Source organism: Aegilops tauschii, chromosome 2 (assembly GCF_002575655.3).
Source record: "Aegilops tauschii subsp. strangulata cultivar AL8/78 chromosome 2, Aet v6.0, whole genome shotgun sequence".
In the NCBI taxonomy this organism is placed as follows: Eukaryota; Viridiplantae; Streptophyta; class Magnoliopsida; order Poales; family Poaceae; genus Aegilops; species Aegilops tauschii.
Genome location: NC_053036.3, coordinates 620,605,828 through 620,631,540, shown reverse-complemented (window position 1 = coordinate 620,631,540; position 25,713 = coordinate 620,605,828). Strand labels below are relative to the sequence as shown.

General features: G+C 46.3%; 1 pseudogene; it reads right to left on the bottom strand.

Annotated features, from left to right (window-relative positions):
* LOC109753571 (G-type lectin S-receptor-like serine/threonine-protein kinase B120) overlaps positions 1 to 23,079 on the bottom strand; it is a 31,583-nt pseudogene extending 8,504 nt beyond the window's left edge.
* Between the last annotated feature and the right edge of the window lie 2,634 nt (positions 23,080 to 25,713).

The following is a 25,713-nucleotide window of genomic DNA, read 5'->3' as shown; positions in this document are numbered from 1 at the left end:
ACGATGTAGATCTTATCATTAAAGCTTCTCTTAAATTAATTATTCCCTGGGTATAAGTTCATCTTTATATCTGGGATCTGGCCTTTTTCAATTGTGGTTCTGACCATGTTCTCCTTTAAATACCATTTCTCGTGCAAGTTTAAGCACTTGTCTTCTGCAGAGCAATACCCTAGTCCAACCTCTACCTTGATCTGTCGTCGAGTATTACCCCCTGGTATCTCGAGATTATCATGGAACTGCATAACTTCTTATGAGTTCTTCATCAAGTGCTACATTCTCACTGATTCCAATTTTCCACGGGCTCTGAGTTATTAATCACGCAAAGACACCGATAACTGAACCGAGTCCGCACTACGGTTCAACAACTCTTAGTAATCTTCTTTAAGTACGAGTTTGTACCCGATCACGCCATTCCTAGCCTGTTTGGCTATATCATTATCTTCATGATTTTAACTGTGCTACCTGGTCCTTATTCCCGGAGCACCACTTTCGACGATGAGCTAAGCTTACGTCGATTTTCCTCGTCATATCGTTTCACCTCGAACAACAAACTTGACCCCGAGTTTGTGTAGTATCTGTGGCTCCAATAATCTTTTGTTGCATCAGTCCTTTTGCTTGATGCAGTCGCTGATCAATTGCTTCTTGGTGGATCCCCTCGACAACAAAATGTCGTGATTTTCAGCAACATTTTGACTCCTTCCAGGATATCAATGGAATTCTTGATGATAAGTGCCATCCTCGTTCCTTGGTAATTTGAGTTACCATCGACAACATCCTTACATTCCTTTCATCACAAACTTGATCATGTTATGGAGCTCCTTGCTAACCAGCTTATGTTATGTTCTACCTTGGAGTATTACCATCCTTTATGTCAAGGATATTGTGAGAATTTGTCCACCTCTTGAGAATTCTTGATATATCAATACTTCTCGCCATCTCCATTTGTTTTCTGATCCCCGTGTTGTTTCTAACCTGAATACCGACAATTGAACTATGATGCGTGAATACAAAACTTCTAGCAATCCTATTGCTTTGGAGTTAATGGTCGATAGTTCATGCTTAGACTATTGGTTATCGAATCACCATTCCAACATTGATCATGCTACCTAAGCCCATATTTTTTGTGCAGCTTTCCACCAATGTTTAATTGGGTATGTTTTCCTCGAGCATACCTCATTATATCATTCGATCTAGCTAATGTTATCTCCTTGGTCACATAGTTGTGGAAATCCATCTTTTGGAAATCTCAATGGATTGTCGCTGAGTCAATCAGTCACCTCCTCACCTCCCCTTGATTTAATGATGAACCCTTGTTCGGAACTCGCTTCCATAGTTCATTTCCCGAGAATCTTACAATGTCGTCTCGTCAATTTGTTTTGCACCTTTTCTTCTCAGGCACCCTGAGTCTGAGGTATCCAAACACCGATCATATCTGAATCTCGGTCATATATGATGGTTGGAACATTTTTCCAAGAGTTATAACACTGGTCTATTATGACCCAGTAAGGTGATGATACCCAGCACACCTGGCGGGAGGACCTATTGTTATAAGTTTTCCTTTTTAGCAAGGTTAGCTATTCTTCCATGAGGAAATTGTAAGACTTATTCTATAAGTTGTTCCTGATGGATCCTTTTTGTTTCCAAATTCTGATCTTCACCTGTTGACCATGTCAATGCTATCTCGAAGCATGTCTATGGTACTCCGATTTTCAACAGGAACATTTGAAGCCCAAAGCTAATTGTTTCCTGCTCAATTATCCAGACACCGTTGTATGGGTAATGTCATGAAATTTCTCTCCCCTTACCTAAAGGGTTTTCTACATTATATCCTGTCATGGATATCATGCTCTGCTTGTCCTTGGGAAGGATATACCCTTGAAATATGTGTTTAAACACATTTTCCTTTCCATTGTTCTGTTTACTCTGATAATCATATTTTCCTTTCCATTGTTTTGTTTAACCTTTCTTGTAATCTGACTTACCTAAGCAGAGATAATTCCCTGCTTAGTTGAGCACCTCGTTGTACCACTCTCTCAGTAGACCATGTTACTTTTGTTGATGACATTTCGGTAGCCACCGATGGATGAGAACTTGCCTATTGGTCCGCCTCGTTTCAACGAGCAGGAAAATGGTTCTCTTCGTCCCTCTCTCTTGGTACCAACGTGTTGCCGACATAACTGACAGGGTACTCTCTGACATGCCTTGCTATCATGACCGTGCAAGATGTCACTGCTCCTAAAAAAACCACATGGTGGGCCCATAACCCATAGTTCCACAGGATCGAAACCTGACTCTCTTGTACACCCCCTCTTCCCAAGGTTATTTCTCACGCTTGGCTTTGTATGTAATTCACGTGCCACCTTTCGTGAGATCATCAATTTTGGTATCAGACACAATACTTATTCCCGTTGCTCTGAACCCTTCAGGCATCAAACGATTGCCTGCCCGCTCGAAACTTCCCCACGATACCTCCTTACTCTGCTCTCGATATTGTCTTAAATTTCCATTCGAGAGTTACTTTCCGCCACCTTCCCCGATGTTATCAACCAGATAGTCAACCGTTCAGAGGTCTGTTATTCCGAAGTTACCCCTTGTCCTTCGTAAGTACGATGGAGTTCCCGAAGAAAGGACGATGACTTCATCATGATGCATTGGAATAAAGAATTGAAGACATCAACCAAAGGATTAACTTCTTCGAGAAGATCCGTTAGAATATCGTAACCAGAACTTTCCCCCTTACTCCCCTCTTAAATCTCGGGACGAGATTTCTTGTAGTGGAGGAGAATTGTGACGCCCGGATAATTAAGCAACAGTAATCCCACGTTAACGATGCCATGTCACCCCGTTTACTGTTGCTAATCTCGCGTTAGTTCAGAACCGATCCAAATTCATATTTGAATTAAAGTCGAAACAATTAAAGTTTTCAAAAGTCAAAACTAAATTGTTCCTAATGTGGCAAATAATCCATAATAAATGTAGGTGAAGAAATCAACTTTTAATAAAATACTTAAATGCACTAAATAAACTAAAACAGCGATAAAACAATTATCTAAAATGCTTTTTAAAATAATAAGCAAATGCAAAATACTTTATTTAAGTGCCGAAATATTTGGGGCTGTGACCTATGTAATAACACCAAATCAGTTGTCGCTTTTAAATTTTATAAAACTAAAATAAAAGGAAACAGAAAAGTAATAGAATATAAAAAATAGAACATAAAAAAAGGAAAAGAAACCCCCCTCGCTGGGCCTCGGCCTAGCTGGCCACTGTGTAAGCCAGGCCGGCCCAGCCGGCGCCCCCTTAACCTCCCAAACCCTAACCCACGCACCCCTGATCCCCACTCCCCTCGCTCCTCCTCCCCCCACGTTCTGGATCGGGGGCGGCGCCCCTGCGCTCGCTGTGCCCCGACCCTGTCGCGCCCGTCGCCCCGCTCCCCGCCGTCGTTCGACGCCACCACGCCGGCGCCGCCTCCCTGCGGGACTGCCTCGTCTCCTCCTCGCCCCCTCCTGATCTGGGCGCCTTGCCGCGGCCCCCCGGCGACGCCACCGCCCGAGGACGACGTCGCCCGCCTCGCCGACTGCCACCTCGTCGTTCCGTTTCTCCACCGACCACCTCGAGCCGCTGCCTTCCCTTCCGGCTCACTGTGAGCCCCGCGCCCTCCTTTTTCCTCTGCGCTCCGGCCTCCCCTCCCCTAGCTCGTTCGCCACTGTCACCGACGCTCGTCGTCGCGCTTGACCATAGTTGTCGCGCTCCCGCCCTTGGCCACGTCCCTTGCCGCGCCGAGACGTGCAACCCCGCATCCCGGGCGCCTTCCCTGGCCTGCTGGCTCTAGCCGCCGCCCCCCCTTTGCTGCCGCCGCCGTTCGTGCCCACACGGGCCGCGTCGCAGTCCCGTCGCGCCAAACCTGCGCCTGCACCCCACGCGCGCCTCGCGAGCCCTCGTCGGCCACGAGCCCGCTCACCTCACCCGCCTCCCTTCGCCGGCTGCATCTGCGGCCAGGCTCGCCTCGCCTGCTCGCCGTGGCTGCGCTCCGGCGAGCCGCCCACGCTGCCCCAATGGCCTCCGCTCGGGTCTATCCCGTCGGACACCCACGCTCGCCCACACCTGCCAACGCTGGCACCCGCTATGGCCCCTGGGGCCTATGACACATGGGCCCCGCCCAGAGAACGTTTTAATAAAAAAATGATTTTAAAAAATTAATTAATAAAAATAAATAAATAAATAATAAAGATAATTAATTAACTTAATTAATCCTGTTAATATCAACTAATTAAGATTAATTAACCTAATAACTAATTAACCTAATTAACTACTGTTAATTAGCTAAAAGCCCCTGACAGGTGGGACCCACCTGTCAGGTTGACCAGGTCAATGGTCAACGTTGACTGCTGACGTCATGCTGATGCATTAATTAAATTTCTAATTAAATTAATTTATTAAATTCTAAAAATGATTTAAATCTTTAAAAATTAATATAAAATAAACCGTAGCTCGGATGGAAAAACTTTGTACATGAAAGTTGCTCAGAACGACGAGACAAATCTAAATACGCAGACCGTTCGTCCGCCACGCGTCCCTAGCATAGCGAACCTGCAACTTTCCCCTCCGGACCGTCTGTCTGAAAACGCGAAACACCGGGGATACTTTCCCGGATGTTTCCCCTCTTCGCCAGTATCGCCTAGTACTACGTTAGGTCACCCCTAGCATTGCGTATTGCCATGTTATGCTTTGTGATGCTTTGATTGCTCTGTTATTTATTGTGTTCCCCCTCCGTTACTTTTTCCGGTAGACTCCGAGACCGCTGCTGGTACCCTTGTGATCGACTACATCGACGATGAACCCTTCTTGCCAGAGCAACCAGGCAAGCCCCCCCCCTTGATCACCAGATATCGCCTATTCTTCTCTATACTGCTTGCATTAGAGTAGTGTAGCATGTTACTGTTTTCGGTTAATCCTATTCTGTTGCATAGCCTCTCATTGCTGCTACAGTTGTTACCCTTACCTGCTATCCTACTGCTTAGTATAGGATGCTAGTGTTCCATCAGTGGCCCTACACTCTTGTCCGTCTGCCAGGCTATACCACTGGGCCGTGATCACTTCGGGAGGTGATCACGGGTATATACTATATACTTTATATACATGACACATGTGGTGACTAAAGTCGGGTCGGCTCGTTGAGTACCCGCAAGTGATTCTGGTGAGGGGGCTGAAAGGACAGGTGGCTCCATCCCGGTAGAGGTGGCCCTGGGTTCCTGACGGCCCCCGACTGTTACTTTATGGCGGAGCGACAGGGCAGGTTGAGACCACCTAGGAGAGAGGTGGGCCTAGCCCTGGTCGGCGTTCGCGGATACTTAACACGCTTAACGAGATCTTGGTATTTGATCTGAGTCTGGCCATTTGGTCTATACGCACTAACCAACTACGCGGGAACAGTTATGGGCACTCGACGTCGTGGTATCAGCCGAAGCTCTTCTTGACGTCAGCGACGGAGCGGCGCGCGCCGGATTGGACTGGAACGCCTGCTAGGCTAGGTATGCTTCCGGCCGCGTACGCAACGTGCAGGTGTGCAATGGGCGATGGGCCCAGACCCCTGCGCGCATAGGGTTTAGACCGGCGTGCTGACCTCTCGGTTGAGCCTAGGTGGGGCTGCGACGTGTTGATCTTCCGAGGCCGGGCATGACCCAGAAAAGTGTGTCCGGCCAAATGGGATCGAGGCGTGTTGGGTTATGTGGTGCACCCCTGCAGGGAAGTTTGTCTATTCGAATAGCCGTGTCCCTCGGTAAAAGGATGACCCGGAGTTGTACCTTGACCTTATGACAACTAGAACTGGATACTTAATAAAACACACCCTTCCAAGTGCCAGATATAACCCGGTGATCGCTCTCTACAGGGCGACGAGGAGGGGATCGCCGGGTAGGATTATGCTATGCGATGCTACTTGGAGGACTCCAATCTACTCTCTTCTACATGCTGCAAGATGGAGGCTGCCAGAAGCGTAGTCTTCGACAGGACTAGCTATCCCCCTCTTATTCTGGCATTCTGCAGTTCAGTCCACCGATATGGCCCTTTACACATATACCCATGCATATGTAGTGTAGCTCTTTGCTTGCGAGTACTTTGGATGAGTACTCACTGTTGGAAATATGCCCTAGAGGCAATAATAAATGGTTATTATTATATTTCTTTGTTCATGGTAATTGTCTATTATTCATGCTATAATTGTATTGTCTGGAAATCGTAATACATGTGTGAATACATAGACCACAAAGTGTCCCTAGTAAGCCTCTAGTTGACTAGCTCGTTGATCAACAGATAGTCATGGTTTCCTGGCTATGGACATTGGATGTCATTGATAACGGGATCACATCATTAGGAGAATGATGTGATGGACAAGACCCAATCCTAAGCATAGCATAAAAGATCGTGTAGTTTCGTTTGCTAGAGCTTTTCCAATGTCAAGTATCTTTTCCTTAGACCATGAGATCATGCAACTCCCGGATACCGTAGGAGTGCTTTGGGTGTGCCAAACGTCACAACGTAACTGGGTGACTATAAAGGTGTACTACGGGTATCTCCGAAAGTGTCTGTTGGGTTGGCACGGATCGAGACTGGGATTTGTCACTCCGTGTGACGGAGAGGTATCTCTGGGCCCACTTGGTAATGCATCATCATAATGAGCTCAATGTGACTAAGGCGTTAGTCACGGGATCATGCATTGCGGTACGAGTAAAGAGACTTGCCGGTAACGAGACTGAACAAGGTATTGGGATACCGACGATCGAATCTTGGGCAAGTAACATACCGATTGACAAAGGGAATTGCATACGGGATTGACTGAATCCTTGACATCGTGGTTCATCCGATGAGATCATCGTGAAACATGTGGGAGCCAACATGGGTATCCAGATCCTGCTGTGGGTTATTGACCGGAGAGGCGTCTCGGTCATGTCTGCATGTCTCCCGAACCCGTAGGGTCTACACACTTAAGGTCCGGTGACGCTAGGGTTGTAGAGATATATGTATGCGGAAACCCGAAAGTTGTTTGGAGTCCCGGATGAGATCCCGGACGTCACGAGAGGTGCCGGAATGGTCCGGAGGTGAAGAATTATATATAGGAAGTCAAGTTTCGGCCACCGGGAAAGTTTCGGGGGTTACCGGTATTGTACAGGGACCACCGGAAGGGTCCCGGGGGTCCACCGGGTGGGGCCACCTATCCCGGAGGGCCCCGTGGGCTGAAAGTGGAAGGGAACCAGCCCTTAGTGGGCTGGGGCGCCCCCCTTGGGCCTCCCCCCATGCGCCTAGGGTTGGGAACCCTAGGGTGGGGGAGTTCCCCCTTGCCTTGGGGGGCAAGGCAACCCCTTCCCCCCTTGTGGCCGCCGCCCCCCCTTGAGATCTCATCTCTTGGGGCCGGCGCCCCCCAGGGGGCCTATATAAAGGGGGGGCAGGGAGGGCAGCACACAACAGCCTTGGGCGCCTCCCTCCTCCCCTGCAACACCTCTCTCTCTCTCTCTCTCGCAGAAGCTCGGCGAAGCCCTGCCGGAGACCCGCTACATCCACCACCACGCCGTCGTGCTGTTGGATCTCCATCAACCTCTCCTTCCCCCTTGCTGGATCAAGAAGGAGGAGACGTCGCTGCACCGTACGTGTGTTGAACGCGGAGGTGCCGTCCGTTCGGCACTCGGTCATCGGTGATTTGGATCACGGCGAGTACGACTCCGTCATCCACGTTCATTGGAACGCTTCCGCTCGCGATCTACAAGGGTATGTAGATGCACTCCCTTCCCCTCGTTGCTAGTACACTCCATAGGTGCATCTTGGTGAGCGTAGGAAATTTTTAAATTATGCTACGATTCCCAACAGTGGCATCATGAGCCAGGTTTATGCGTAGTTACTATTGACGAGTAGAACACAAAGCAGTTGTGGGCGTTGAGTTTGCCAATTCTTCTTGCCGCTACTAGTCGTTTCTTGTTTCGGCGGCATTGTAGGATGAAGCGGCCCGGACCGACCTTACACGTACGCTTACGTGAGACAGGTTCCACCGATTGACATGCACTAGTTGCATAAGGTGGCTAGCGGGTGTCTGTCTCTCCTACTTTAGTCGGAACGGATTCGATGAAAAGGGTCCTTATGAAGGGTAAATAGAAATTGGAAAATCACGTTGTGGTCATACGTAGGTAAGAAAACGTTCTTGCTAGAAACCTACAAACCACGTAAAAACTTGCAACAACAATTAGAGGACGTCTAACTTGTTTTTGCAGCAAGTGATATATGTGATATGATATGGCCAGAAGATGTGATGAATGATATATGTGATGTATGAGATTGATCATATTCTTGTAATAGGAATCACGACTTGCATGTCGATGAGTATGACAACCGGCAGGAGCCATAGGAGTTGTCTTTATTATTTTGCATGACCTGCGTGTCATTGAATAACGCCATGTAATTTACTTTACTTTGTTGCTAAACGCGTTAGCCATAGAAGTAGAAGTAATCAATGGCGTGACGACTTCATGAAGACACAATGATGGAGATCATGATGATGGAGATCATGGTGTCATGCCGGTGACGAAGATGATCATGGTGCCCCGAAGATGGAGATCAAAGGAGCATAATGATATTGGCCATATCATGTCACTATTTGATTGCATGTGATGTTTATCATGTTTTTGCATCTTATTTGCTTAGAACGACGGTAGCAAGTAGGATGATCCCTTATAATAATTTCAAGAAAGTGTTCACCCTAACTGTGCACCGTTGCGAAGGTTCGTTGTTTCGAAGCACCACGTGATGATCGGGTGTGATAGATTCTAACGTTCGAATACAACGGGTGTTGACGAGCCTAGCATGTACAGACATGGCCTCGGAACACACGCAATACACTTAGGTTGACTTGACGAGCCTAGCATGTACAGACATGGCCTCGGAACACGGAGGACCGAAAGGTCGAGCATGAGTCGTATAGAAGATACGATCAACATGGAGATGTTCACCGATCTTGACTAGTCCGTCTCACGTGATGATCGGACACGGCCTAGTTAAAATCGGATCATGTAACACTTAGATGACTAGAGGGATGTCTATCTGAGTGGGAGTTCATTAAATAATTTGATTAGATGAACTTAATTATCATGAACTTAGTCTAAAATCTTTACACTATGTATTGTAGATCAAATGGCCAACGTTGTCCTCAATTTCAACGCGTTCCTAGAGAAAACCAAGCTGAAAGATGATGGCAGCAACTATACGGACTGGGTCCGGAACCTGAGGCTCATCCTCATAGTAGCCAAGAAAGATTATGTCTTAGAAGCACCGCTAGGTGAAGCACCAATCCCTGAGAACCAAGACGTTATGAACGCTTGGCAGCAGCGTGCTGATGATTACTCCCTCGTTCAGTGCGGCATGCTTTACAGCTTAGAACCGGGTCTCCAAAAGCGTTTTGAGAAACATGGAGCATATGAGATGTTCGAGGAGCTGAAACTGGTTTTTCAAGCTCATGCCCGGGTCGAGAGATATGATGTCTCCGACAAATTCTTCAGCTGTAAAATGGAGGAGAACAGTTCTGTTAGTGAGCACATACTTAGAATGTCTGGGTTGCACAACCACTTGTCTCAGCTGGGAGTTAATCTCCCGGATGACGCGGTCATTGACAGAATCCTCCAGTCGCTTCCACCAAGCTGCAAGAGCTTTGTGATGAACTACAATATGCAGGGGATGGAAAAGACCATTCCCGAGGTATATTCAATGCTGAAATCAGCGAAAGGGGAGATCAGAAAAGAACATCAAGTGTTGATGGTGAATAAAACCACTAAGTTCAAGAAGGGCAAGGGTAAGAAGAACTTTAAGAAGGACGGCAAGGGAGTTGCCGCGCCCGGTAAACCAGTTACTGGGAAGAAGTCAAAGAATGGACCCAAGCCCGAGACTGAGTGCTTTTATTGCAAGGGAAGTGGTCACTGGAAGCGGAACTGCCCCAAATACTTAGCGGACAAGAAGAAGGCCGGCAACACCCAACGTATATGTGATATGCAAGTAATTGATGTGTACCTTACCAGTACTCGTAGTAGCTCCTGGGTATTTGATACCGGTGCGGTTGCTCATATTTGTAACTCAAAACAGGAACTACGGAATAAACGGAGACTGGCAAAGGACGAGGTGACGATGCGCGTCGGGAATGGTTCCAAGGTCGATGTGATCGCCGTCGGCACGCTACCTCTGCATCTACCCACAGGATTAGTTTTAAACCTCAATAATTGTTATTTAGTGCCAGCTTTGAGCATGAACATTGTATCTGGATCTCGTTTAATTCCAGATGGCTACTCATTTAAATCTGAGAATAATGGTTGTTCTATTTATTTGAGAGATATGTTTTATGGTCATGCCCCGCTGGTCAATGGTTTATTTTTGATGAATCTCGAACGTGATGTTACACATGTTCATAGTGTGAATACCAAAAGATGCAAAGTTGATAACGATAGTCCCACATACTTGTGGCACTGCCGCCTTGGTCACATTGGTGTCAAGCGCATGAAGAAGCTCCATGCAGATGGACTTTTGGAGTCTCTTGATTACGAATCATTTGACACGTGCGAACCATGCCTCATGGGTAAGATGACCAAGACTCCGTTCTCCGGAACAATGGAGCGAGCAACCAACTTATTGGAAATCATACATACCGATGTGTGCGGTCCAATGAGTGTTGAGGCTCGCGGAGGATATCGTTATGTTCTCACTCTCACTGATGACTTAAGTAGATATGGGTATGTCTACCTAATGAAACACAAGTCTGAAACCTTTGAAAAGTTCAAGGAATTTCAGAGTGAGGTTGAGAATCAACGTGACAAAAATAAAATTCTTACGATCAGATCGTGGTGGAGAATATTTAAGTCACGAGTTTGGTGCACACTTAAGGAAATGTGGAGTAGTTTCACAACTCACGCCACCTGGAACACCTCAGAGAAATGGTGTGTCCGAACGTCGTAATCGCACCCTATTGGATATGGTGCGATCTATGATGTCTCTTACCGATTTACCGCTCTCATTTTGGGGCTATGCTTTAGAGACTGTCGCATTCACTTTAAATAGGGCTCCGTCGAAATCCGTTGAGACGACACCGTATGAATTATGGTTTGGGAAGAAACCTAAGCTGTCGTTTCTAAAAGTTTGGGGATGCGATGCTTATGTCAAGAAACTTCAACCTGAAAAGCTCGAACCCAAATCGGAAAAATGCGTCTTCATAGGATACCCTAAGGAAACTATTGGGTATACCTTCTACCTCAGATCCGAAGGCAAGATCTTCGTTGCCAAGAACGGGTCCTTTCTAGAGAAGGAGTTTCTCTTGAAAGAATTGAGTGGGAGGAAAGTGGAACTTGATGAGGTGATAGTCACCCCTTCCGAACCGAAAAGTAGCGCAGCGCGGGAAAATGTTCCTGTGGTGCCTACACCGACTGGGGAGGAAGTTAATGATGATGATCATGAAACTTCAGATCAAGTTACTGAACTTCGTAGGTCCACAAGGACACGTTCCGCACCAGAGTGGTACGGCAACCCTGTCCTGGAAATCATGTTGTTAGACAACGGTGAACCTTCGAACTATGAAGAAGCGATGGCGGGCCCGGATTCCGACAAATGGCTAGAAGCCATGAAATCCGAGATAGAATCCATGTATGAAAACAAAGTATGGACTTTGACTGACTTGCCCGATGAGCGGCGAGCCATAGAAAACAAATGGATCTTTAAGAAGAAGACGGACGCAGATGGTAATGTGACCATCTACAAAGCTCGACTTGTCGCTAAGGGTTATCGACAAGTTCAAGGGGTTGACTACGATGAGACTTTCTCACCCGTAGCGAAGCTGAAGTCCGTCCGAATCATGTTAGCAATTGCCGCATACTATGATTATGAGATATGGCAGATGGACGTCAAAACGGCATTCCTTAACGGCTTCCTTAAGGAAGAGTTGTATATGATGCAGCCGGAAGGTTTTGTCGATCCTAAGAATGCTAACAAAGTATGCAAGCTCCAGCGCTCAATCTATGGGCTGGTGCAAGCATCTCGGAGTTGGAACATTCGCTTTGATGAGATGATCAAAGCGTTTGGGTTTACACAGACTTATGGAGAAGCCTGTGTTTACAAGAAAGTGAGTGGGAGCTCTGTAGCATTTCTCATATTATATGTGGATGACATACTATTGATGGGAAATGATATAGAATTCTTGGAAAGTATAAAGGCCTATTTGAATAAGTGTTTTTCAATGAAGGACCTTGGAGAAGCTGCTTATATATTAGGCATCAAGATCTATAGAGATAGATCGAGACGCCTCATTGGTCTTTCACAGAGTACATACCTTGACAAGATATTGAAGAAGTTCAATATGGATCAGTCCAAGAAGGGGTTCTTGCCTGTATTGCAAGGTGTGCAGTTGAACACGGCTCAATGCCCGACCACGATATAGAAGAGATGAGTGTCATCCCCTATGCCTCGGCCATAGGGTCTATTATGTATGCCATGCTGTGTACTAGACCTAATGTAAACCTTGCCGTAAGTTTGGTAGGAAGGTACCAAAGTAATCCCGGCAAGGAACACTGGACAGCGGTCAAGAATATCCTAAGTACCTGAAAAGTACTAAGGATATGTTTCTCGTTTATGGAGGTGATGAAGAGCTCGTCGTAAAGGGTTACGTCGACGCTAGCTTCGACACAGATCTGGATGACTCGAAGTCACAGACCGGATACGTGTATATTTTGAATGGAGGAGCAGTAAGCTGGTGCTGTTGCAAGCAAAGCGTCGTGGCGGGATCTACATGTGAAGCGGAGTACATGGCAGCCTCGGAGGCAGCACAGGAAGCAGTCTGGATGAAGGAGTTCATTACCGACCTAGGGGTGATTCCCAATGCATCGGGCCCAATGACTCTCTTCTGTGACAACACTGGAGCTATTGCCCTTGCGAAGGAGCCCAGGTTTCACAGGAAGACCAGGCATATCAAGCGTCGCTTCAACTCCATTCGTGAAAGTGTTCAAAATGGAGACATAGTTATTTGTAAAGTACACACGGAGCTGAATGTAGCAGATACGTTGACTAAACCTCTCCCTAGGGCAAAACATGATCAACACCAGGACGCAATGGGTGTTCGATTCATCACAATGTAACTAGATTATTGACTCTAGTGCAAGTGGGAGAATGTTGGAAATATGCCCTAGAGGCAATAATAAATGGTTATTATTATATTTCTTTGTTCATGGTAATTGTCTATTATTCATGCTATAATTGTATTGTCCGGAAATCGTAATACATGTGTGAATACATAGACCACAAAGTGTCCCTAGTAAGCCTCTAGTTGACTAGCTCGTTGATCAACAGATAGTCATGGTTTCCTGGCTATGGACATTGGATGTCATTGATAACGGGATCACATCATTAGGAGAATGATGTGATGGACAAGACCCAATCCTAAGCATAGCATAAAAGATCGTGTAGTTTCGTTTGCTAGAGCTTTTCCAATGTCAAGTATCTTTTCCTTAGACCATGAGATCGTGCAACTCCCGGATACCGTAGGAGTGCTTTGGGTGTGCCAAACGTCACAACGTAACTGGGTGACTATAAAGGTGTACTACGGGTATCTCCGAAAGTGTCTGTTGGGTTGGCATGGATCGAGACTGGGATTTGTCACTCCGTGTGACGGAGAGGTATCTCTGGGCCCACTCGGTAATGCATCATCATAATGACCTCAATGTGACTAAGGCGTTAGTCACGGGATCATGCATTGCGGTACGAGTAAAGAGACTTGCCGGTAACGAGATTGAACAAGGTATTGGGATACCGACGATCGAATCTCGGGCAAGTAACATACCGATTGACAAAGGGAATTGCATACGGGATTGACTGAATCCTCGACATCGTGGTTCATCCGATGAGATCATCGTGAAACATGTGGGAGCCAACATGGGTATCCAGATCCCGCTGTTGGTTATTGACCGGAGAGGCGTCTCGGTCATGTCTGCATGTCTCCCAAACCCGTAGGGTCTACACACTTAAGGTCCGGTGACGCTAGGGTTGTAGAGATATATGTATGCGGAAACCCGAAAGTTGTTCGGAGTCCCGGATGAGATCCCGGACGTCACGAGAGGTTCCGGAATGGTCCGGAGGTGAAGAATTATATATAGGAAGTCAAGTTTCGGCCACCGGGAAAGTTTCGGGGGTTACCGGTATTGTACCGGGACCACCGAAAGGGTCCCGGGGGTCCACCGGATGGGGCCACCTATCCCGGAGGGCCCCGTGGGCTGAAAGTGGAAGGGAACCAGCCCTTAGTGGGCTGGGGCGCCCCCCTTGGGCCTCCCCCCATGCGCCTAGGGTTGGGAACCCTAGGGTGGGGGAGTTCCCCCTTGCCTTGGGGGGCAAGGCAACCCCTTCCCCCCTTGTGGCCGCCGCCCCCCCCCCCTTGAGATCTCATCTCTTGGGGCCGGCGCCCCCCCAGGGGGCCTATATAAAGGGGGGGGAGGGAGGGCAGCACACAACAGCCTTGGGCGCCTCCCTCCTCCCCTGCAACACCTCTCTCTCTCTCTCGCAGAAGCTCGGCGAAGCCCTGCCGGAGACCCGCTACATCCACCACCACGCCGTCGTGCTGTTGGATCTCCATCAACCTCTCCTCCCCCCTTGCTGGATCAAGAAGGAGGAGACGTCGCTGCACCGTACGTGTGTTGAACGCGGAGGTGCCGTCCGTTCGGCACTCGGTCATCGGTGATTTGGATCACGGCGAGTACGACTCCGTCATCCACGTTCATTGGAACGCTTCCGCTCGCGATCTACAAGGGTATGTAGATGCACTCCCTTCCCCTCGTTGCTAGTACACTCCATAGATGCATCTTGGTGAGCGTAGGAAAATTTTAAATTATGCTACGATTCCCAACACTCACGGTTGCTTTCCTCCCTCTTTTCCCCTTTCTATACCTGGTTGTCGCAACCAGATGCTGGAGCCCAGGAGCCAGACGCCACCGTCGATGATGACTCCTACTACACTGGAGGTGCCTGCTACTACGTGCAGCCCGCTGACGACGACCAGGAGTTAGTTAGGAGGATCCCAGGCAGGAGGCCTGCGCCTCGTTCGATCTGTATCCCAGTTTGTGCTAGCCTTCTTAAGGCAATCTTTTTTAACTTATGTCTGTACTCAGATATTGTTGCTTCCGCTGACTCGTCTATGATCGAGCACTTGTATTCGAGCCCTCGAGGCCCCCTGGCTTGTATTATGATGCTTGTATGACTTATTTTATTTTTAGAGTTGTGTTGTGATATCTTCCCGTGAGTCCCAGATCTTGATCGTACACGTTTGCGTGTATGATTAGTGTACGGTCAAATCGGGGGCGTCACACCCGCCCCCCTCCATTGCTTGCCCTGCCCCTTTCCTTTCCCACCTTCTTCTTCCTCTGCTCCGGTAACGAAGCGCGCCGCCGGCGAGTGATGTCTAGCTCGACTTCGGCCATCCGCCAATCATGGACGCAGTACGGTCCACTGCCGTTGACAAGATGGCCCGATTGCCCGCGCATGGAGCCTCTGAAGCGTTTGACTTGTGTGAGGGAAGAAAATGGCAACCGTGGGCGCGAGTTTGTGAAATGCTTGAGCAAGCCACAGCCGGGGCAAGTTAGATCTGTGTTCTTGACCAATCCTATGGTCTAATTTCTCCCGATTTCTTTCTTTTTTCCTCGAATTAGGGCGGTGGATATGGGTGGTGGATCTAGGATTCATGCGCCGCCGACCCCCTATTTTTCAGGTTCTGAAGAAATGTGGGCATTTTGAGTGGCTCGATGACTATGTTGAAAGGTTGAAATTGGAGGGATCAACCCCAACCCAAGAGCTCAATTTTGGGGGCGGCTTGTCGTGGAACAAGCCCCCAATTTGGCGGACAGAGCCGATCCGATGATGCACAGTGCAGAACTGAAGTGTGAATTGAAGAAAATTGGCAAGCAACTAAAGCATCTGATCAATTTGAAGCAGCAAGCAAATATGATGGCTGGAGCATTTTATTGTTGTGTCATTGCTATGGGTTTATTTTACTTGATGTTCATCAATCGCTAGAATTTGTTAGAGTTTCAGTTAGTGTGTCAGCTAGTTTCAGGGGTGCCCAGTAGTTTGAGTTAGCCGGGGATCATTTGTTAGATGAATTTGAATTTGTGTGAAGCAAAACTTGCTTGAATTATTGTAATGATATTCTCAGGGGCCCTATTCAGTGTTTATGCTCTGTTTCCTCTATTTTTGTTCTTCAGTTAACAGAGTACACACCCAAATTCAGTTTCTGGTAAAAAACAAAACTGGGCTGCCGAATAGATGTTGGGCCATGAGAAAATGGGCCCTGAGAAAATAACCATGCCCAAGACCAGCCCACCCGCGTAGGGGCACCAGCCCACCTCTAACTTCGGCAAATAAAATGTTGCTTGTTTTTACTTTGGCCTTTTTCTTGCACTAAATTTTGTGATGGATCATTTTTTGATGCACTAAAACTAGATGTTAATTGTTTTTATGCATGTCTACGGTTCCATGAACTAAATGAGTTGCATGCTTGCATGAAGTAAATTAGTTTGCATTTCCTAGTTGCATGTCCATAGTGGGTTTGCATGGGGCTCCTAGTTGCATGTCCATGGTTTGGCCAATATTTTGAAGATGGTGTGTGTGGTGATTGGGGTGTAGCAACCCGGGCCCGTAGCAACCCATAGCAATACACGAATAATAAGCAAGAACAACCCATAGCAATCTACAAATAATAGCACGAAACACACAGTATATATAGTAGCATAATGATTATATAGAAGCATAATGATTGCAACCCATAGTTCCACGATAGCCTTACAACTCCATGATAGCCTTACAACTTAAAATATTAATACAACTTAATAATAGTAGCATAACGATTACAACTTAAAAAAACTAATACGATAGATATATAGCAAGCTAAATAGATCGGGGGGCACCAAACGCGGGTTCTTCTTCTCCTCCTCCTTCGGGTGAACAACGCCACCTCGCTCCTTCGGGCGCCGCCCTTCACTCCTCCCCGTTGTTGATGGGGTACGGGAGCGTGTGCATAACGCCGTTGTTGGGGAAGATGCTGTTGAAGTCGGTGAAGATATTATAGGTGGTGAAAGCTATGAACTCACAACCAACCCAATACGCTCGCCCGAGGAGATGGAAAACATCAAAAGGGTTAGTGAACGTGGCGAGGAGCCCAACCACAACGCCGTTGTGGTTGACCTCCTCAAGATGGTACATCCGAGGAGAGCCGCGGGGGAGGTGGCGGAAGCCGGCCGCAAGGAAGAACTCCGTTAACTCCCTTGCGCCCCTCCACCTCGAGATCGCCCACACCCTAAGGGTTCTCTCTACATACACTCCGGCCGGGTAGAGCCTTTCCGGCACGGTTGGGGGGAAGCGGTAGGTGGGGGCGTTGTACTGCATGGTGGCGGGGTGGCTCGAGGGCTCGATCGGGTTTGATGGAGAAGAAGGAAGAAGGAGGGCAGAGGAGGCAGAGGATGGGGTATGGATGAGGAGGGAGAGGAAGATGATAGTGCCCGGCTTAAATAGCCCAAGTGCGATGTGGTTTCACCCCGTAGAATTAATGGGCGGGCGGCGTTTGGTGACGCCCCATGAAAGTGTGTACACGAGCGTGGGAAACGGGCTGCGATGCTTCTGTGCCACCGGTCGCGGGTCAAGGGGGACGGGCTCACGCACGCGTCTGTGCCGTCGTGGGTCAAGGGACACGCCTGCCCCGGGATCTCTGCGTGTGCCGCCCGTGCATGCATGCCGTAGCCCATTAATTTGCCCATCTTGCTAGGGCCTGGCTAGAGGGCAACGTTCGGTCGATGGGAGACGTGACAATAATGGACGCCTTCATTTTCCCATCTTGTAACGGGTAGCACGCCGTTTGAACTGCATCGATACCCATCATGCCAGTATTGTGTCGTTCAAAAAGGAGCACGCCATGCACCATTGGCTTTTTGGTTGTCTTCAGCGGGGTCTGGCTGCTGCATTGTGGCCGGGTGCATGCTTTAATGCGACGCTGCATCGGTGCTAATGGTAGGCATGTGACAGCTTACTGCGTCGATAGGGGTGGCGGAGCAGGGCTACTTCGAGGGCATGCATGTAACGCACGGGCGCAGTTCTGCGGGTGGGCATGCATGCTGCGGGTAGGCACGGGCACGCATGCAACGATGGAAAGGGCACTGCGTAGGCTTGGTCCATGCACCGCGTCAACTCGTGCCATTGGATTCAAATGAACGGTCCTGATGCCCCAACGAGAGAGGCTGATCCAAACCCCACAGATTCAACCAATCAGCGCGTCTCATGCGGATCGATGCACACTGATTCAACCAATCAGCGTGTCTCATGCGGATCGATGCACACTGTAGCTAACCCTAGCGCCTGATCTCAACCGTCCACGCACAACGATCGACGACCCGGTAGTGTGCGGGGTTTTGAGGGGTTTTAAGAGGTTTCGAGGGGTTTTGACTGATTAGGGTTGAGCATAACTAATTCAAAAAAATCAAAAAAATATAAAACTTGTGCACATAGTCTTATTATGTCGTATAGTAATGAGAAAAAAATATAAATATGGTTTACATACATTTTTAAGAAAAATCCTTCACTAAATTGTCATTCCTCGAACAATGTAGTATGGAGTTCAAGGGAGAGAGTAGTGGGCACCCGAGAGTAGGTGGGGTTTTGAAAATGAAAAGTGTGAAAACCTCACCAAAACTTCATTTTGGATTGACTAAGAAAGATCTTAACTTACTTTTCTCATTTTCATGTTTTAAAATTATTTTATATATAATTTTCTATTAAACCTTGTTTTTTCAAAAAGAAAAGAAAATAATAGAAAATTAATTCAATAAATAGTGAGACTTTAGATTTACACTATATAGGTAGAATAGATGTGTAGAAAAATTATTTGGCTGGTTTAGACAAGGTGCCAAAAAACTTGCTTAAATATGAGGCCGTTTACCCTATCTTTGGAGGTCATTTGAAACACACTTTTCATGACTATGAGTTCAACTTACCAAAAGGGCTCGGATTGATCAGCAAGCAAACATATTTCAGTTGAGGTACTTTAGATAGCATTAAAACATCAATACCCCATCCCTAATTCAAATTTGAGCCCAAATTTGAATCCAAATTTGAATTTAAAACAATGACACAATATTATCTATTATTTTATTTGGCTGGTTTAGGCAAGGTGCCAACAAATAAGTTCGAATAGAAATACGGGGATACATAGTGACTACCAGTACGCACCAAGTCACAAATATTATTACATGACACAAATTTTCAAACTGTTCTCTGTTCTACCTCTTCCTACCACGCCCACGTCGTGTGCCCTTCTTCGCCTTAGCACTTCTTGTTTTTGGTTCTACTACACACACAAGTTCACTGATCATCTTGGTTTTCTTCACTGGTCTTTTCAACACCTCGCCAACACCCTCGAGATCAGTGTCTTCAGTCTGAATGTTGACAGCAGTTTCAGTTTCTTCGATGTGTACCTCAACATGAGTTTCTTCAGTCTGAACCTCGACACGCTCAGGTTCAGTTTCAACCTCGAGAGCAGTTTCTTCAGTCTGAATGTTGACTGCAATTTAGTTTCTTCGGTGTGCACCTCCACATCAGTTTCTTCAGTCTGAATGTTGACTGCAGCAGGATTTTCTTCAGTCTGCTCAGGCTCAGGCACACTTCTCTCCTTTCTACAGCCATTGACTCTTGCTTTTTTTGTTGGCCAACACTGTTCAACAACAAGGGGTTGACTTGCTCGCTTCCTCCTGGCCATTGGGAAAATGTTATAGATATAGTAATTGGAAAAAAGCACCAAATCAAAACACAGACAAATAAACAAGAACATACTTTGGCTTATCAGGAGTGTAACGGCATTTGACAGATCCCACTCTGTGCCCAAGTTCCTGGCACAACTTGCATCTGTTTTTGTTACCTTTTTGTGCCCTTTTTGGCTTTCCATCTTTCTTTCCCTTCTTACTACTCCCACCTTTCTCAAACCATGCCTTGAATCTACTATGTTTAGGCTTGCCACTTCAGGCCACTGAGACTGATCTATAAGTGCTGGAATTGGAGTAGCATATGCAGCTTTGAATCTTGCTACCGAATAATATTCATGCAAATATGGGTGAATGTTTATCTTCGGTTGGGATTCTAAGAAAAGAATGGCATGCTCACATGGTTTACCAGTGTGTTGCCACTCGAGGCAAGTGCAATCATGCAATTCAGTGTTAACAACATGTCTCCTTCCAGTTTTGTTATCTCTAACTTCAGCACCCCAAGGTGAATATTTTTCAACAAACAAATGTGAAAGACTTCTGCTCCTATTGACCACCTGTTGTACCACTGCTGGAAGCTTATCACCTTGCAGACAATCACCTATCCTTCTTCTCAATTCCCACAACCGCATGAGCATGATCCTGATTTGGTCAACCATGTCATACACAGGCAAATCTTTTAACTCCTTCACCTTGTTGTTGAAACTCTCTGCCAAATTGTTGTTGATGTGGTCACACTTGATGGCAGTGTTGAATCCTGACCTGTACCATAACAAAGAATGGTAGGTGTTCAGCCATGGACCAAACTCATCGCATGCTGCCATTATCTTATCAAGATGATATTTGTGTGTCTGTCTAGTGTAAGATCTTGCTGCTGGCCACATGCGCCCAAATTCTTCTCCTCTAATTTTTTGATCAAATTCATCCACAAATGACCGAAGCACTCCCTCTGCTCAGCATGTGGGAAAACATTTTTCACTGAATTTTTCAGCCTCTTACATGCATCTGTGTGTATAGATAAAGGTGACACTGGCCCTAGGCATCTTTTCAACTGGATCATGAACCATGTCCATGAAGCCTCTGTTTGTGACTGAAACAAGCCAAAAACTATAGGAAACATCCAGTTGTGTCCATCTAGAGCATTGCATGCTACCAACTGACCATTCCACTTGTCTGTCAAAAATGATGAGTCTATGCTCAAATATGGATGGCACCCTGCTTTGAAGCCATCGATGCAAGGCTTCAAAGCCATAAAAAACTTGGAGAACTTGACTTCACCTTCGGCTAATACCTCAGTATCTATCTCCACAACACTGCCAGGTGACCTCTTTTCCACCTCTGCTTTGAAGTTGTAAAGCATCCTAAATGTATTTGCCCAATCACCATATAAATTTTTCATTGTCCTTTGTTTTGCCTTCCACACTGTGGTGGGTACATCTTTTCCAAGTCTACTTTGAGTTTCTTGGCAGTAATGTTTGGTGTTTCGGCTAAAATTGGGGTGATCTTTTCTGCAACCCAAAGTTGTGATGTCATGGTTGATACTCTCAGTGAACTTGTAATACAAGTATGTTGATTGGGGAATTTGGTTAACCCTGACAGTACTTCCATCAGGTTGCAGTCTAGCAGATATGTACCACTTGCAAGGCTTGACACTACCATCAAATCCTCTGCACCTCGCATAAAACTTCTTTCTATCAGTCCAAACAGTCTTGGCATCAAACTCATGTTTCACTGCATAAGTCTTGAAACACATCCTAAACTCCTTCATGCTTGGGAACAACTTGCCTACTTCAATGACAGGGTTTTCTTTGTCATACACATGCACCAGCTCATCATCATGTGCATCATCTACTTCATCTGCAGCTTGTTCCATCAACTGTCCATCTACATCTTCATCAGCATTAGCAGGCAAACTAGATTCGCCCCTCTCCTGCTTATCTCTGTCATCGACTGGAATACCAAAAAGTTTGGCCATCTCAATGTCAGGCATTGGTGCAATGACCAAATCAGTAGGCTCATCTAATTCAACTACATTCCAATCAACAGTTGCTACAGTTTCAGTTTCAGTTCCAGTCACCTGTCCCTCTTCGGCTATTACTGTAAGTTCAGTACACATGGGAATCAATGGCCTCTGTGTAGCCCAATCATCATCTACCATCTGCGCAGCCAATTGTGATGGCACATATCCAACCTTCGAAAAAATATTCAGATCAACGAGCTCAGCAAAAAAATTAGCCCGTTTGCTTGTCCAGCCGTTTTGCCGATCGATTTCTTCAACAATCTATTCACCATCTTCTATTCTCACATACTCTCCTTTCCAATCATCAAACCGCAACAGTGATACTTCTTGCTCTGGACCCCAAACAATATTCTTCCCAATTTTTTCCACCCATTTCTTCACTACCTTCTCTCCCATGTTCTGTAGAGCTTGTGGATCAATCTCTGTAAACTCAACCTCCCATTTAACAATTGTGGCTCTCTCAATGTTCTGAATGCTACCATCAACTAATTTTGCCTTTGATGGAAAGAAATTGACCGTCAATTCGAAGGTCCGAGCGGCAGCATCCCCTCTGTCAGTGGCGGACAGTGTGAGCCCGTGAGAAAGAGCAGACGAGGCCCTAATTGCATGCAAAATTGGATCGGAGAGAGGCGCATTACCTATTCGAAGTTGAATCTGGTGGCTCCATCCCAGTATGCCCACGGGCTCCCCTCACAACCTATCGATTCAACAAGCGAAAACAGAGAGAAACGAGCTGAGATCTACGGGTCCGAGAGAGGAACGGGAGGGTGACTAGGGTTCGAATTCACTCACCATTTTCTGAGGACGAAGGCTCCGCCGCCATTGAGAACGAGGGCTCCGCCGCCGCCACCGAGAACACAAGATCCACCGCCACCGGAGAAGAAGGGGGGCAGAGTGGCGGGCCTGGCACGGTCAGGCGGCAGGGCACGGTCAGCTGTTTTGAGGACCAATTAAGTTGCACCCACATGTCCTAACATAAACGGGCTTGGTTGACGACCAATTTAACCACGTTTAACACCCCATGTGGCCCTGGGCTATTTACACGCTCAAATGTGTCGCATCATAGCCATTCATTCCAACAACGTCGCACTCCTTCCAATTCACATCAAAGACGTCGCACAGGAGCTATTGGCCCAGAGCAAAGACACCATTGTCCGAGACGAGCTTGTCGTCGCCAGCGGAGAGCGGCGTTGCGGGAGTAAGGCGGTCGTCGGATTTGCAGAGACAAATTAGTGACAGGAGGATAAAGACTTGGATGGGAGCCATACCTATTCAGCCTCCTCCGCATACGACTTCATGCCTGTGCTGTGAGGATCAAAGGTAGGGGACCTTTTCAGAGTGGGCAGCCAAGGAAGGAGAAGGAGAATGGCATGAAGATGCTTCGGAATGATTGCTTTCTTGATCGGAGCCTTGGACGATCTGACGCCACGAGGTGGTAGAGGGAAACGCTGCTCTGGCTTTTGTGTGGCTTTTGTTGTAATTAGCTCATCAGTCAATCACATTTGCAGGAGTCTCGGATGACCACACAACTAGATAGAGGGCGCGGCTTGCCGCGCGTTGCCCGCCGAACGGCGGGCCAAATAAGCAGGACATTGAGATTGTAATGGACATGATCTCGGCATCTTGTAAACATATATCAAAACAATGATTGTTTAGAGGATAGTAAAGTTTGCATCTAATATAGTAATTGGTTTATCTGGCATACATAAGGAGGTTGGCATGATCATAAGATAAACATGGAGCCAACTATAAGTCTTGTGGAGCTACAAAAGTCAAGGATCCTAAATCCAAGAAACTTCGATGCAGAGCAGTAAGGTAAACAAAGAAACTTTGATGCAGAGCGGTAAGGCGAATAAGGGGCACGGCTCGCCACACATTGCCTGCCAAACAGTAAGCCACAAGAAATGATAAACGGTTAGAAAAAACAGATGACTTCGGTGTGTTGCGATTTTGTCCAGTTATATGCAAGACGGGTCACCACACTGTTTAAATCTCATCTATTTGCAAATTTGGTTTTTCATTGTGCCTGGCAAGTGCAATTTACAGGATCAAAAAGAAACAAGCACAGTAACCTCCACCAGAAAATTAAGCAAAGTAAATTATATTGACAGGAACATATATTATTGGGACAACTAAATTAGAAGGCAAAATCACAACAACAAAATATGATTTCATGCGTGCTAATCTATTGACTAAATAATTATAATCTTCTCCTAAATTGCTGTCAGCTCCTTGATATTGCCAACCTGAAGTACTTCCTGCGAAACCAAAACATCATGGGTAAGGTTCTAGAGGACAACAATTAATTTAAACATAACTATCAAGATTAAAGTAAGAAAACCGAGCAATAAACGCCTTTTAGCTTGTGTCTGCAAACGCCACATAGTACAAGAATAATCACGATTATTTATGTAAAATGGAGGTCGGTGTATCTCCTGATTTGAAAGCGATGTATATGATAATGAAATTTCAAAAGCTGAAGGTGACCTAACAATACTTTGAATGGGTTGTATTTATGCAAGCAGCAGTATGCTTAAAAATACATATCAGCCAAACCACACCCAGAAACTATAGCTATGCACAAAGGGAAGTTCTTTTCCAAGTAGGAAAGCGCGGCTTACGTCGGTTAATAGCTCTGGTCCGGTTTCTAACTCGGTGAATTGGTATGACGCGTTCCCGGTAGAAGCGATGGACAAATCAAAATGAATAACAATCTTAAAAGGAATGAATATATAGATAAGTAAGTATGCATGCGTGTGTTCATATATAAGCATGTCGATATTATGTCGATAATAAATTGCACGTTCATAGGAGATTTAGCTTAACATAGGTACCTGCAAATCTACATATATAAGTACATCAGAGTGTATAAGCTTGATAGAGCCAGTTTCAAGACCACCCGATAATGCCACAGGCAAGATACAAGCACGCACAGAGTCTGGACACCCAATCCACGTCATAGAGCGGATAGTTGAACGCATTCCATCTGAGAAGAACAACAAGAAATATTATAACTACATTTGATCGGTAGATTAGACGATTATACAATCTACATCAGTCTCAGCATGTTGCTTTATACTGGGCAATTTCTATTCGGAGCACAGATCGAATGCTAAAATAATACTTGGAAAGCAACATGGCGCTAGATAGTACAACATAATCACTGCCTTCCAAGACCCCCTGCTGTGTAGTTTACTTTATCGTACATAAATTACTGCAGTTAAAGTGCCACATCCATGACTTTTTTAGTAGTCCATAAAGATAAAACTTGTGCTTGAAGCTGTTCTGTGGTATTGATGTAATCAAAAGGGATAGACAGATATGTTTAACAGTATTCCCTAGAAAAGTAAATCTTGCTTGAGAGTTAACTCAACACATATGTGGTAACTACTTCTATGGCATCTAGTACAAGGTTCAGGAATTGATCTACGGATCACAAGGAAAGGCAATTTGAGCTCCCGCCTGTATACAGAGTGATGGAGTGCCTAACTGTTGTTCTTCTCCTTCTATCAATGCAAGGATACGCGCCTAGCGTATTCGCAAAAAAAGAAGGGAAGCCAATTTCATGGAGCACTTTTTAAGATAATGGATGTGGGTATTTACAATTAATGCATTTGAATGTTTTGTCGAGTAATTGATATATTCTAAGAGAGATAGCAAAGTAGCCCAAAGGGTACTAAAACGTCAGGGAATTCTTCGTAAGATACAGGGGTTTTTAGATACTGGTAAGAAAATTAGCAAGATAATGGGTCGAAAATGGAAGGGGCAGTTGGAGGAAGGCAATTAGCGTGAGACGTACCAAAGGGACGACGACGACAAACAGGAGGCGGCAAAGTGACCTGGAGATCATTACATATGAATCATAATAGGATAATGCACAAGGAGCACACAACGACATCA